The sequence below is a fragment of the Schistocerca cancellata genome, chromosome 6, assembly GCF_023864275.1.
Source record: "Schistocerca cancellata isolate TAMUIC-IGC-003103 chromosome 6, iqSchCanc2.1, whole genome shotgun sequence".
NCBI lineage: Eukaryota > Metazoa > Arthropoda > Insecta > Orthoptera > Acrididae > Schistocerca > Schistocerca cancellata.
In genome coordinates, this window is record NC_064631.1 from 51822364 (window position 1) to 51839258 (window position 16895).

Consider the following 16895-nt stretch of genomic DNA (forward strand, 5'->3'; position numbering starts at 1 on the left):
CATGTATTCTGAGTAAAATGGCTACCTATCTGTGTGGAAAATATTCTTTCAGTTGCTGATTTAAGCGTTTTCAAAAAATGGTTCAAATGGCTCTGAGCACTATGCGACTCAACTTCTGAGGTCATCAGTCGCCTAGAACTTAGAACTAATTAAACCTAACTAACCTAAGGACGTCACATACATCCATGCCCGAGGCAGGATTCGAACCTGCGACCGTAGCGGTCACGCGGTTCCAGACTGAAGCGCCTTTAACCGCACGGCCACACCGGCCGGCAAGCGTTTTCATCCCTTTAATGTGCTGACTGTGGAAATACCTCCGCAGGCTGAGTGCAGATCTCTGACACTCTCGGTTGTCCTCTGGTCATTCGGATAACAGTAATGTGTGTAGGCGTTGTTCGGCCTATGAGCGTGCTCATACCCAAGTCATTTAGTGCTCTGTGCTCTTACAGTTACGTAACTTTCCATTTCGTAAAGCTGGACTGTGATAGTTCGTGTGTCCTCAATTGTTTAGAGATGCATCCAAAAAGAGTGCTTATTAAGGGACAGTTTGTGGAAAGTTTGATTATAGACTCCAGTCGTTCATCTGTTCAACAATGTATCTTTTGATCCTATAAATGTATGGGAGGTATGTAGAGAGGTGCATATGGTATTAGAACGCTTAATAATTTCATATTGTCGTTATGAAACCTCGCTCTATTCTAAACGGACTCATGTTGCACCACTTCATTTCCTAATCCGGCCCCCGTGATGGCCCCGAAGTGTTGGCGTGAATAGCGCCTAATTGAGACTCTGAGACTGAGAAAGCATGAACGATTAAGAACAAACTCAGTGAATTTGAAAATCACGTATACTTCTTAACGTCACATTCCCCCACCTGCTCCACTTGCTTATCGTAGAGAAAATCTGATGTGTCGACAGAGGGACCGACACAGTGTTATTTTGAGGGGGCCGAATAGGCACGCTATAAGCTCACCCAGAATATCGTTAAGTCTAAAACAGGACGCTCAATGAATGCTAATAAGAAAAGTACGTTGCTTTGGGAATACTTAACTTTAATCCATCCATTTTGGTATACATCGTTTTTGTTGAGACATGCTTTAGACGATAATTATCAATTGCTATGTAAGGCTAATGGCGCCTTGCTAGGTCGTAGCAATGGACTTAGCTGAAGGCTATTCTAACTATCTGCTCGGCTAATGAGCGATGCTTCGTCAGTGTAGTCGCTAGCAAAGTCGTCGTGCAACTGGGGCGAGTGCTAGTCCGTCTTTCTAGACCTGCCATGTGGTGGCGCTAGGTCTGCAAGTACTGACAGTGGCGACACGCGGGTCCGACACGTACTAATGGACCGCGGCCGATTTAAGCTACCACCTAGCAAGTGTGGTGTCTGGCGGTGACACCACAAAATCAGTGTCATCCAAATTATCCGTTGTGCCCAATAATAATAAAATAACTAACTACTGCCCAATTCATTTGATGGGTATGCAGGATTGCAGGGTTATGAGTGTGACGTAGACGGATGCAATCGCAAACCCAGGCAACACCAAAGGTCACCAAAAACAACCGCTATCAATAACCGCATATCAAAGAAAGCAAATAAAGGCGCACAGTATAAAACTCTGCTACGATGGTCGCTGGAGAAAAAAAATTAATCACTTAATATTGAGCAACTCAGTTCTATTTATGCGCTTCGAGGAAACGCAGCTTCAGAATATCGAAGAGAGTAAGGTGCTTCATACTGCTGGAATGGCATCATATGTGAGTCGCCAATTTCATATTACAACAGACATAATATGAACATTACGTAGTATGAAAATATTCACTCACAGATGATGCCATAACGGGTGTATTAAGAACCATACCACCACTGATATTCTGAAAACGAGTTTACGCGATAAGCGTAAATAAAACTGAATTGCTGATCATCAAATGACTAAAAAAATTTTTTCCCAGCGACTACCATAGCAGTGTTTAAGAATTTATAATTTCACAAACTGGTCACAGTTGTCTTACGTGATTATGACACACCTTAAATGCAGCAAGTGTACTTCGTTTGGTATTATCATGAAATAGGCAAGAATGTCATGGATATGATAAGCGACTTGGGATGGTAATTATTAACCTTCTCATTCCTTTGGTAGCATATAGCTGCATCCAAATTGTATTTATTTTTTTAGCTCAGGGAATAGAACAAATTCGTTTTGTGTGACTGTAGCATCTACTTTACACCAAGTGCTTTCATTGTATTACTTGTTATCGTATCTGCGGGTTCCCAGTAGGTGGCCCATATGCTTAAAGGAAGTTGTTTATAGCAGTGTCTGCGTGTCTTCTAGAAAAAAAGTAATTTAGGTTTGTTTTTAGTAATTTTGGACTAAAGTGTGTTTAGAACATACTGTTATTTACTAACATACCCTACATCATGAAATAAGTGATAGTTTATTTCATCACAACGGTACAGTGATAGATTTTTTGGATGTAGCACAGGGACTACATTTGGGAATGACCCTTTCTTTCACATCCCACTAGCAATGTTTTCATAATGTTTAGATTTTTAATTTTGAGTTTTCTGAGTATTACACACATGGTTTTGACTACGGAAATACCCAAAATTTTGGCAATTCACAACAGTTCTTTAAAATTTAGTATATCAATTTTATTTTGGCCCAGAACAATGCATTGACCACCTATGTATGTGCTTTTATCCGAATAATCTCAGCTCCGGACTGAGGAGGTTAAAAGAAAGGCTTTGCTCAAGTTGCGCTAACACTACGCGTCCCTACCAGAGTGACGTTGCTCAACTGCAAGGACGATCGTATCACGCCTGGCTCCTCAATCCACACTCCTGTTCACGCATCAGACCATTGGGTATTCCCCTAAACTCAAACATCACTACAGAGGCTCTCATGCTGTGATAGAATAGCACCTCAGCATCGAATGAAATGGGCGATCCTGCCTGAAACCTGATTTAATCAAATGAAACTATATGGCTCCAGAGGAGTTTTCAAATTTCAAACATGTGTGATGTATTTAAGCAGACTGAAGCGACGAAGGAAAATGTGTTCCAAAGCCGGGATACAAACCCAGATCTCCTGTTCTATAGGCAGATGAGAGAACCACCAAGCCATCCTTCTTCATTGCGTCAGGATTTAAAAGTGCTTGACCTCTTACGCAAGTATCTAAAGGGTCGAACAAATACTGGGCTAAAGTGTTCAATTGACATGTGTCAGTCGCTGACTAAGATTTGTAGTTGCTGCTGTCTCACGCGCCTAGGATGACACCATATCCTTGCTTCGAGTATAAGACTTCAACTTATGATCAAAACGCTTTTCAAAATTTGCTGCAGCTTACTGCAACAAAACATATCAGGCGCTAATTCGTAACATACATTCTTGGTGCTTACATGTGTAAACTATGTACGGCTTATTACTGTCTTGAAGACTCTATGCGTGCGAAAAATATCCACCTCCGGAAGGAGATCGCTGGAACATGCCTGTGATGTGGCGCTAGATTCGAAGAATGGATTTTCGAAACAAGAACCGTAGTTGACTAGCAAAATGGGGAGAGGCGGTGGCGTACAGCTTCTGACCACCAAACGTTGCGCCTCTGTCCTATATTAAATTTCAATTCTGTCCGCCTTGTCTCATGGAATGAGGGCATGCATCACTGTTGACGGTGATCCGTGTCTTGGATGGGGACGTCAAGCTTGGCAGCCCCTTGGTATTATTCGCGAAGAGTTGGCTGTGTGGCAACAACCGATTCTCCGCCTCTCCCACCTCTCATCTTGACAAAACACAAATAGCACACCACATTACACTCGCTTCCATTAGTACCATCTATGCTCAACTTAAGAACAACAATCGCTCTTGTTGTTGAAAGATGTCATGTCTACCCAACAATACCACACAACTCTTTTTTTTTCTTTCTGGTAAAAACCTACGTAGATATCCAGTGCGGTGGCCGTCTTGATGACCGTCCCTCCAATGGCATCTTGTCGCCTTGAAGTCCGCAGCTCGTGGTCGTGCGGTAGCGTTCTCGCTTCCCACGCCTGGGTTCCCGGGTTCGATTCCCGGCAGGGTCAGAGATTTTCTCTGCCTCGTGATGACTGGGTGTTGTGTGCTGTCCTTAGGTTAGTTCGGTTTAAGTAGTTCTAAGTTCTAGTGGACTGATGACCATAGATGTTAAGTCCGATAGTGATCAGAGCCATTTGAACCATCTGTCGCCTTGAAACGTGCGCATCTGTGACGTTCCGCTTCTTACAGTAGGAATGCTACGGCACCGTCAGGGCGACCATACAGTCACTCAGTTGGTCAGTTTGGCTCGCAAGTTCTTGTTTAGCGTGCAAAGTGCCGCTGCTGTTGACTGCCCGCATCGGTCGCTGAAGGCTCAGCCCAGAAACGTGGGAGAGGGCGAGCGTGTTCGGAGGGTGGGGGGGGGGGGGGGTTGTAACATGCGGGTAGCCCCACACAACTAACAGTGATAGGCGCACACAAACAGCGGTGAGAGCGCTAGTAACAACAAAGCAGCACAAGTCGTGCGTGCTCTTACATAGGGTATTTTTCAAAACTCGTAACACCCCTCTGCGACTGTAAGAATACAGAGAGTTATTTGGGGAATTTGGACTTTGAAGTAGGGACAGAAAAATGTCGCTGAGTGCAGATACATTGGTAGATTACTGCGTGAAGTAGCGCACAAAAAAATTTGTTCCAGGGAGATTTAGTGGGGTTCATTTACTGTACTGTTCGAGGTAAGACACCTCTCGAACGATTTATTCATAGTTAGACAACAAGTGCATGTGCATGCTTCAGTAGTGCTGCGACACTGAGGGTACTTTCAACAGCAGTCCATAGTTAGAGAATAGCAGGGTGGATGAAACACACCCTTCGACCGCATACTACTCAAAATGTTCAAGCCATAATATTGGTTCTTCTGTCTCAGTGGTCAGACGGTGATGGGCAAGCAGGACAATGGATTTCCAGTAACTACTTACTTTGGAGCTCGTCTGGTTCGCAGTATCACAGGAATACAGTGCATCATAAATTGAATCAGAGACCTGTGCTGGGTTCCTGTCTTACTTCCGTGAGCGCGAAAGTTCAGCAAACTGTCATCCTGACGTACCTGGTACCACCCACAATGAGTGACAGTAACGCTCAAGATGATCAGCATAGACGGCCTGTGAGCACATTCCGATTGAGTCAGACCATCTAAATCGGGAACCGGAGCACTCCCCAAATGTAGCTCTACTCTTACATCATCACGATAACAATTGTCCTTTAATATTAAATAGTACAGTCACAGTGGACACTAAAAGAAAACAACTTGGTAGAAATAAGAAAGCTTCAGATTCTGACTAGGAACTTATTTTTCTACCCTATATTATTATATAGAAAAATTAAGTCTCTAAGCACAAACAGAGCGTCACACACGGATCACCATTAATTACGTACATACTGCATCCAAGCAAACTAGGGAGTTTGTCATGAAACCATTCTATGGTTGCAGAAATCAAAGCCAATAAAATAACATAGAAAAAGCTACTTTCTAAGCAAACTAGGGAGTTTGTCATGAAACCATTCTATGGTTGCAGAAATCAAAGCCAATAAAATAACATAGGAAAAGCTACTTTCTAGAGGATTGTGCAGGTCACCGCTGTGAGCCGACGTCACACTGCGCTGGTCAAGAGCGGTGCACTACTACTGGGGAACCGGAAGCAAGGCAAAAACTGTCGACATAGTTCTGGTTATTTTTAGGCATTACTTCCCTTACTTTCACACACAAATTTCTTGTACCAAGACAATAATTTCTGCCTTGTCTCTGATCACGGAAAGTTCGCCGCACTGCAGAGAAAATATCCCGTAATTACAACGCATTATTTGGAAGAAACTGCGGTCACTAGATATAACCAACGAGACATTCGCTCTGTCTGGCGGTATTTTTCAGAAAATGATTCTTTCGAAAATAGTAATCAAGGATTTACTCTTGGCCAATCATAGATCTACAATGGCTTAATGTTTCATATCTGTCCTTTACAATTGTCAAGTAGAAATGAACACTAGCGACAAAATTTCTTCTTTTTGTGCATCGAAAACTATCACATCTCTGCTGATGTGCCCTTTGTAGACAATATCAAGTGCACTTCCTCAGAGGTGCGCTCATCGTTTCGTGATGTCGTGCATTTAGTTATTTAGCCTTTTTTTTACGTAGTGGGAGGATCGTTAACATTTTACCGCTTTGGAGCAAAGATATTTCTAACTAAGTAACTCTGAGTCAGATGAATACCTACTGCGTTTTCTTAGTTACGTAATCTTCTGATAGTTTACGTAAATAATGTTTCACAGAACACTGGTAAAGCTTTGAGTTCCTTGAGTGGAGGTTCCTGAAATATATCAGATCGCAGTCTGTTAATACAGATCATGCATCGAAGAGACAATAATGGTTGAGAGAATAATAACAACACCGATAATAACTGTAATTAATAATAATAATAATAATAATAATAATAATAATTCCCGTGGAGGCCCGGGAAAAGAATAGGCCTCCGGTATGTTCTGCCAGTCGTAAAAGGCGACGAAAAGAACAAACCACTAATAGGGCTAACGCCCATTTTAGTGTGATTACTTGGTTCAGGACAGAACTAAAGAAGCCTCGGACAAGCGCCGTCATGGTCGGGGACGACGCTTGAACCCTATGCCCGCCCACAATGGTAACGACACTGCTAGCCAACTGGAAAATGATTTAAATCCAAACAGAGGTGTTTTGCAGGATATGCTTCCTGCAATCACCCTAGAAGGAAAACAAAGACAGAGGATGAGATGGTCAGATGAAGTTAATCGACACCTCATGTTCTGTTACTACCAAGCAACAAACCTAGGAACCAACACAACTGGATACAGATCACAAGTATACACAACATTTATTACCAGATACCCGGAATTAAAATTTTTAACAGAACAACGACTAGCTGATCAGATCCGTGTAATAATAAAAAATAACAGGATACCCCAGGCAGAATTAGAAAACATCAAACAACAAGTACAACAAATACTGCAACAAAATAATGTGCAATTAGAAGAAGAAGAAAATACAGCAATGGACTCAAACATCCCAGAGCAAACAAAAAAAGAACAAAATGCGTCAATTAAACAATCAGAGGAAAACGAAATCTTAAGACAGTCACCAGAACAACCACAAATAGAACACAGAGTGACACACATGTTAGATACAGAAGAAAATTTCAGCTGACATATATAGAATACAAAGACACAAATACAGACATTAGACCATTCTTGCATAGACCACCAAATAACCCACAAGTCGAAACAAGAATAACAACTATCAACACAATCATACACAACAAAATAAATGAAAATACAACTATGGAAGAGTTACAACTACTGGTTTATGTAGGAGCTCTCACTACATTAAATATACACACTAGGCAGAGATCAGAACCAACCAACACACAGAAGAAATCCACAAAACCAGCATGACAACACAGGCTACAGATCAGAATAGAAAAACTGAGAAAAGACATCGGACAGCTAACACAATTTTTAAGAAATGAAATATCAGACAAAAAACAAAAAAGGTTAGGTAAAATCTCACAACAAGAAGCAATAGAGCAATTAGATGAAAAGAAGCAGAAATTACAAGCATTTGCCAAACGACTTAGAAGATACAAAAAAAGTAAAAATAGAACGAAACAAAACCAAACATTCAACACAAACCAAAAGAGATTTTACCAAAGAATAGATAACACACACATTAAAATAGACAATCCACCAAACATAGCAGACATGGAACACTTCTGGAGCAACATATGGTCAAACCCGGACAATATAACAGGCATGCACGATGGATAAAAGCAGAAACAGACTCATACAAGATGATACCACAAATGCCTGAAGTGATAATTTTGCAACATGAAGTCACCCAAGCAATTAATTCTACTCACAATTGGAAAGCCCCTGGAAATGATAAAATAGCAAATTTCTGGCTAAAGAAGTTCACCTCAACACATTCACATCTAACTAAATTATTTAACAGTTACATTGCAGACCCATACACATTCCCTGATACACTTCCACATGGAATAACCTATCTGACACCTAACGATCAAGTAGACACAGCAAACCCAGCTAAATGTCGCCCCATAACATGCCTACCAACAATCTACAAAATATTAACTTCAGTCATTACACAGAAATTAATGACACATACAACACAGAGCAAAATTATAAATGAAGAACAAAAAGGCTGCTGCAAGGAGCACGAGGATGTAAAGAGCAACTGATAATAGATACAGAGGTGACATATCAAGCTAAAACTAAACAAAGGTCGCTACACTACACATACATTGATTACCAAAAAGCTTTTGATAGTGTACCCCACTCATGGTTACCACAGATATAGGAAATATACAAAGTAGATCCTAAATTGATACAGTTCCTCAACATAGTAATGAAAAACTGGAAAACCACACTTAATATCCAAACAAATTCAGATAATATCACATCACAGCCAATACAGATTAAGCGTGGAATATACCAAGGAGACTCATTAAGTCCTTTCTGGTTCTGTCTTGCTCTAAACCCACTATCCAACATGCTAAATAATACAAATTATGGATATGATATTACTGGAACATACCCACACAAAATCACACATTTGCTATACATGGATGATCTAAAACTACTGGCAGCAACGAAACAACAACTTAACCAATTACTAAAGATAACAGAAGTATTCAGCAATGATATAACTATGGCTTTTGGAACAGACAAATGTAAGAAAAATAGTGTAGTCAAGGGAAAACACATTAAACAAGAAGATTACATATTGGATAACCACAGCGACTGCATAGAAGCGATGGAAAAAAACAGATGCCTATAAATATCTAGGATACACTCAAAAAATAGGAATAGATAATACAAATATTAAAGAAGAACTAAAAGAAAAATATAGACAAAGACTAACAAAAATACTGAAAACAGAATTGACAGCAAGAAACAAGACAAAAGCTACAAATACTTATACTATACCAGTATTGACCTACTCATTTGGAGTAGTGAAATGGAGTGACACAGACCTAGAAGCACTCAATACACTTACATGATCACAATGCCACAAATATAGAATACATCACATACATTAAGCAACAGAAAGATTCACATTAAGCAGAAAGGAAGGAGGAAGGGGATTTATCGACATAAAAAACCTACATTATGGACAGGTAGACAATTTAAGAAAATTCTTTCTAGAACGAGCAGAAACTAGCAAAATACACAAAGCAATCACTCATATAAATACATCAGCTACACCACTGCAATTTCATAACCACTTCTACAACCCTTTAGATCACATAACATCAACAGATACAAAGAAAGTAAATTGGAAAAAGAAAACACTACATGGCAAGTACCTGTATCATCTAACACAGCCACACATCGATCAAGACGCATCCAACACATGGCTAAGAAAAGGCAATATATACAGTGAGACGGAAGGGTTCATGATTGCAATACCGGATCAAACAATAAACACCAGATATTACAGCAAGCATATTATTAAACATCCCAATACCATAACAGATAAATGCAGACTTTGCAAACAACAAATAGAAACAGTAGATCACATCACAAGTGGATGTACAATACTAGCAAATACAGAATACCCCAGAAGACATGACAATGTAGCAAAAATAATACATAAACAACTTGCCATAAAACATAAACTAATAAAACACGTTCCCACATACAAGTATGCACCACAAAATGTACTGGAGAATGATGAATAAAAATTATACTGGAACAGAACCATTATAACAGATAAAACAACACCACATAACAAACCTGACATCACACTCACCAATAAAAAGAAGAAATTAACACAAATAATCGAAATATCCATACCAAATACAACAAATATACATAAGAAGACAGGAGAAAAAATTGAAAAATACATCCAACTGGCTGAGGAAGACAAGGACATGTGGCATCAGGATAAAGTTGACATTATACCGATTACACTATCAATTACAGGAGTCATACCACACAATATCCACCAGTACATCAACGCAATACAGCTACATCCAAACCTTGCATAGACCACCAAATAACCCACAAGTCGAAACAACAATAACAACTGTCAACACAATCATACACAACAAAATAAATGAAAATACAACTATGGAAGAGTTACAACTACTGGTTTCGATACAACTACAGAAATCCGTAATTATTGATACGTGTTCAATAACCCGAAAGTTCCTAAATACAATGTAACATATACCGTACAGTTAAAAGGAAGTCACGCTTGATGAAGGTCCGCGTCACTTTCCATTTTTAACCAGACCTAAGGTCTGAGAAAAATAGAAATAATAATAATAGACACTGAGAATAATAAAAATAATTATTAGCTTAGTACTTTTGAAGCCATGCTTTATATCAGAAGACACAAGTGGGATCGTGACAGAGGAGGATATTGAAACGGCGGGGACAGTAACTGTTAAGTACGTATGTGGAATGGGTAGCTATAGTGTTAGCAGTTATAAATGAGTGCAATTTCTGCGAGCTATTACGTTAGAAGTTGGAAAGTAATGTAAATTCTCTGAGATTGTGTAGGATATTGCCCCAAAATCAGGTTCCTGATACAAAAATGTTTTATGGATTACAAGTGTTTTAAGCACTGGTAAGAGAGAATATTTTTCTTTGTTGAGAATGAGTTTCTGCTACGCTGTTGAGATAGTAATGTCACAGTCGAATGCAAATAAGATGCTGTGCAATGATTAAGCAGACAGTAGGGCAGAGTTTTCGAGAGTCCCTACATTATCTGCGAGTAGTCATGGTAATGTTACGTAGACTGAAGTAATAAATCAGACAAGATGAAAGTCACAAACGTATTGCACAAAATCGTTCACTGACAAACCTATCTGGCGTGAGCCTTCAAATGAAAGTGTTACATGACTGTTTTTTCCAAAGTTCCTGGAAGTGATCATGTTCACCTAAATAAGTAGCCTTCATGAAACCATTTGGAATTGACTTTTTGAAACCAACCACATTGTGATGTAGATTAAGATCCCAGCCACCACACACTTCAGCCGTCCACCCTGGTGGGCCTACCTCCGCAAGTAATCGTAAAAAAAACTCGGAATTTTGTGTTACACTTAATACCGTTAAAAGAAGCATTACCTTTTATTCTGCTTGTGTGGTATAGTGGAAAGGACAACAACTTCACATGCAGGAGGTCGTGAGTTCCAGTTTCGTCGGGTATGCTGCATTTTTTTTAAAATCTCTATCGACATTACTTCGATCATTATTTTTATTTAATTCACTGGTTTAAGTTAATGTTTTTTATTTCTGTTCCTTTGCCATTTCATTTTAATCATCGTGTGAACTTTTCTATTTGTTTCATGTTGGCTTTGTATCGTTCTTTTTCCAATCGAAATTTTTATGAATATTAATTTAATTATATTTATCTATTTTAATATTCAATTATTTAGAAATTCCGATCCATTACTTAAAAAACTAAAGACAAAATAATTTATTTATATTGATGCAATGGTATAAAAAATGTGTTTTTTACCAGATGTGTAAATTCTTTGCACAGTAATCGTCAAACAAATATTTAAAACATAACCTAAATACCTATTGCACTACGAACAATATTACACAGATGAACATTGAAATGAAAGACGGGGCTATACATAAAACTAGATTCAAGCAAAATGAGAATCACGTATAATGAACGCAATGATGTGGACGAAAAAAGGCGATGAAACAAAAGAAATTAAATTGAAATTAATACATAAAATTAATTAATTAAAAACACACGAACGAAGATTTCAAGTGGAGAAAGAATGACAAGAAGAAAAATGAGAGCAAATGAAGAAGCTGATATTACGATTAAAATTATGTGACAAAGGAACAGAAGTATAAAATTACATTTAAATCAATTGACAATGATGAAAGTAATTTTGAAAAAGATTTTTAAAAAATCAGCACACGTAACGAGGATAGAACACACAACCTCCCGTAGGTGCAGCTGGTATCCTATCCATTATACCACGCAGGCAGACTATGCGAAGCAACTTTTTAACGCTATTAAGAGTCACATAAAATTCCAATTTTTTGTCTCAGTTACTTACGAAAGTTGGCACAACAGGGTGAACGGCTGCAGTGTGTGACACCTGAAATCACCGTACAGACAGTTTCAAAAAGTAGATCTCACCGCTGGGGACCTCTGCTAGTGAACTGTAAACGAGCAAGTGGTCATAAAAGCCTTCGAGGGAAACTGCCCTCCGCCGAACTCGCAGAAAGCGCACAAACTCACAGGAAAGGAACCTCCCCGGGTGGGTCACACTGCTGGTGCATCCAGTAGTAGTTCTTGGCGCTGTAAGCTAAAAGTCACAACATACATTGTATCTCCAGGCTATGCCGGTACAATGGAATCTGTTTTCAGTGAGCTGAGTGTGGGAGGACAGTGCATGCCATTTTTAGCAGAGCCTCGGCAGCACGTTATTGTGAACAGAACGATAGGAAGCCAGATTTCGTCGGCATACACAGACCGCTACAGGTAACATCTGAAAGCGGAGTGGGAAACAGGCAAGCGAGGGTGCCTTTGAAGAGTGCGGGACACCATCGTCGATATCAGGGCCTGCAAGGCGAAATGTCTATCGCAACGTGAAAATCGCTAAGATTGCGTAACATTGTAAGTAGGCTGTTTATGTTTTCTTATTGGCAACGTTACGTAGCGCTCTGTATGAAAATCACTGGCTGTGCTGTGTGCAGTCTGTGTCCAGTTTGCATTGTTGTCAGCCATTGTAGTGTTGGGCAGCTGGATGTGAACAGCGCGTAGCGTTGCGCAGTTGGAGGTGAGCCGCCAGCAGTGGTGGATGTGGGGAGAGAGATGGCGAAGTTTTGATAATTTGTAATACTGGATATTATGAACTACTATATATATTATGACTATTAAGGTAAATACAGTGTTTGTTCTCTATTAAAATCTTTCATTTGCTAACTATCCCTATCAGTAGTTAGTGACTTCCGTAGTTTGAATCTTTTATTTAGCTGGCAGTAGTGGCGGTCGCTGTATTGCAGTAGTTCGAGTAATGAAGATTTTGGTGAGGTAAGTGATTTCTGAAAGGTACAGGTTAATGTTAGTTAGGGCCATTCCTTTGTAGGGTTTTCTGAAAGTCAGATTGCGTTGCGCTAAAAAATATTGTGTGTCAGTTTAAGCGTAGTCTTGTATAAATTGTTCAAAGGGGACGTTTCATAGACGTTTCAACATAAATACTTTGTAAGTGAGAGAAAGAGATACGGCTGTGCTTACAGAGGCACAGCCTAATCGGTCATACGCGGAGAACGAAAGAGAATATTACAGAGTTTTTGTTACGAAGCTTATTTCTGGTTAACCGTCTGAAATGAAAGTAAGAGGAGGAGGTCAGCATGTTTTAAGACAGCTTCCACAGGTCAGCGCTTGGAATATTTATCATTCAGCCAATCAGAGTGACATAGGAAAAATGCAAAGACGCGAACGTGCCTTGTAGGAACTTATGATTTTTGATATTTTTAAAAATATCGAGCGAAGATATGACGCTTACTTATAATACTGTTTTTTTTTTGGAAAAAATATCTATATATCTGTATTTATAAAGAGCCGTACTAGGAAGCAGACGGCACAAAATTACTCTACATCCAGAAACTCTTCAACCCCCCCCCCCCCCCCGCCTTGCCCTCGGGCACCTCTTCTAGCATTCTAGCACACTTGACTTGATGGGCAGGCCCCTTAGGCACTTTTCTGGCCGATCTGAACTGACACACACGTGCCAGTTGTTAGTACGAGATGAATGACGTGAGTTTTGGAGCCACTCCAGCCTCCAACTGCATATTAACGTCGTGAAATATAGCTGCGACAGCGAGATGAACCGTAGGGAAAGTGCAGTTATTTCTACCGAGATTCAGTAGTTTCGTGTTTCATTCCGAAGATTTGCTCGCAGATAATGTTCAATATCCCTTAAATACCATCCGTAGATGCAAACACATACCCTTCTGCAGCGCAGAAACTAACCATTTGGCGCTCACAATACGACCTCCACAAATACGTATTCATTTGCGGCATATTTCAGATCCCCTGTCCAGATTTACCAAGGCATTTCTTTATGATTGCCAATATTTGTCAAACAACTTATCGTGCATTTTAAGGTAATAACCTGAGTTGACTGTGATTCTTTTTTAATGTTATAGGCAGCGAATTTCTTGATCATTATTTTGGAGTGCATTGTGTAATTATCTCACATAAACAGGCCACTTTCATGTACCTAGTTAACATTGCAAGCATCCTCTATCCCCAGCCACTTACAAATGTCCTTGTACAACAGCACCACTATAAGCAAGAATTTGAGTTTCTTTTTGTAGCTCAAGAAGAAATGCTTTTTTACATATATTTACATAGTGAATGGAGAGACGATGACACCTGACAGAAGTTGTGTGTTCAGTCTTGTCTACGTGGTGGTCTAGACGGCTGATTTCCAGTTACTCGTATCAGACTAATTTGAGGCAGCTCTATCAATAAAGCGCACGAATTGGTATTTGGTTATGGTTTTGTTTCTAATGTGAAAGACTTCTTCGATTAACAAAACGCTTCGAGCGAAATGCTACAAGAGGGGTTATCTCGGGGATTGATTTCATTTCCAAACAGTGGCGTACCTATGTACTCGTAGTTTGGCATCTGGAACGGAGTTTTAACTTGCCTACTCCCTCCTACACACAGACACACACACGCTCGCACGCGCGCACATCCACAGACACACACACACACACACACACACACACACACACACCAATCAGAAATTTTTTTTTTTGGTAAAGCAATTTTTTGATACAAGTAGTTAAGGAAGTATAGTTTGACTATTTTGTAAACAAATTTTATAAATAGAAGGAAATAAGTTAAACGTATTTTTATAATTAACACAGTTCGATTATTAACGAAGCAGAACAAATAACCACAGTTCTTCTTAGTAATACGTGATTATAGTATGTAGTTTGTGGTGTCACCGCCAGACACCACACTTGCTAGGTGGTAGCTTTAAATCGGCCGCGGTCCATTAGTACATGTCGGACCCGCGTGTCGCCACTGTCAGTGATCGCAGACCGAGCGCCACCACACGGCAGGTCTAGAGAGACGTACTAGCACTCGCTCCAGTTGTACGGACAGCTTTTCTAGCGACTGCACTGACGAAGCCTTTCTCTCATTTGCCGAGAGATAGTTAGAATAGCCTTCAGCTAAGTCCATGGCTACGACCTAGCAAGGCGCCATTAACCATATCTAGAGAGAGTCTCACTTGTACCATCAAGAATGCTGTATACAAATGATGGATTAAAGTTAAGTATTCCAGCAGCTACGTACTTTTATTTATAGCCTTCATTACGTATCCTGTTTCAGACCTAACGCCAGCCGGCGTGTGTAAACGCGTGCCTTTCGGTTACCCGTCACTGTGGACTGGCTGTCTTGTCAGTCCACTACATAGTTTACTACCTCTCTTTCTTCTAATATTTTCTGCAGCAAATTTTGAAACTGCCTCGTCAAAATGGATACCTTTACCCCCACTATTATCGAATGATGTAACTGCCAAAACAGAGAATCATTCTTGCCTCGTGGTCAATTTAAGATACTGCTTAATCAGTTGCAGTTTCGAGAAACTCATCTCACATGTTGGTACCCAAACACACGAAGTTACGAAAAATCTGAATCCCCAAAATGAGTTTGGGAACTAATTTCGAAAATTTCGTAATCAGAAACGAACTCTAAGAATCTGAAATTTATCCAATCAAGATATTCTTTCTTTGGAACTTTGGTAGTTTGTAGAAATATTCTTAGGCGTGGAATTTCTGCAAGGATCACATCTGCAGAAATCTAATCTAACTGTCAACTAAATTTTTTCAGTCGTAGGAAGCTCCGATTCGGAAATGTTTATCAGGTTGGGTTAAACAGCAAAACGGGCTGATATACAGTATCTTACATGATTTTGCAACATGTCTCCTTTTTTTCGTAGAATCGTGTCGATCTTCCATAACATCAACGTACTCAGTATCTTGTGCAAAGTCAGCCTGTCGTACGCAGCCGTCTCTCCAGGTACCACTTCTGCTTCCTGATAGTTCTAATTTTCCCACAGGAATGCCCATCTCGTCACGTGTACCACTCGTAAAACGAAGTGCTTCGCCAACAAGATAATTTCTGTTGCCCTTCAAAAAGATTTTTGGACTTCTCATCTCAGTAATACACGATTTGACGCTGACTCCAAGATTCTGTAAATACTTTTGAGCATTTATGAGCATGCTCGACTTCAACTGAGAAATATTCAATAAAAATAGAAACGAGGAATTATAGAATCCAGGCAACAGATTTCTAGCAGCTCCTATGACTTCTATAATTTCAGAAGAACCAGAGAGTCCCTCAGTGGCATCGATAGTCTTTGGAGTGCACTGAAATACATGTTTAACAGCTTCGTTGTAAGCACACCATCGTACATCGAAAGTCTCTTAATTTTAACTCCACCGTTTTCCAGAAGGATCGACCATCTGTAGGTAGAAGCTGAATAAAACACGTATAAATTTTCTAAGGTCACAAAAAAAGTCGCTCTGAATAGAACTGCTGTAAAAGCGCATAATCCGCCGAGATCGAGAGAAACATTTGCACAGGGTACAGTGACTCGGGATGAAGTTCGCATATTGATGACTGAACTCTTGGCCGCGCTCCAACCATTGTAGATGGACTGCCGCATGCTCGTCCATAGCGTGTTGTTATATCCACACCACAAGGTATTACAAAACTATTCTGCCATAGAAGCTGACAAGTTTTGTCACCTCCACGGGGATGGTATTCGGTGCGGGCCGCATCATTCG

General features: G+C 40.0%; 1 protein-coding gene across 4 annotated transcripts in view; it reads right to left on the reverse strand.

The window, feature by feature from the left end:
- The window catches only part of LOC126191140 (inactive dipeptidyl peptidase 10), a 1759372-nt gene that overhangs the window by 948261 nt on the left and 794216 nt on the right, over window positions 1–16895 (reverse strand). The window lies entirely within an intron of this gene.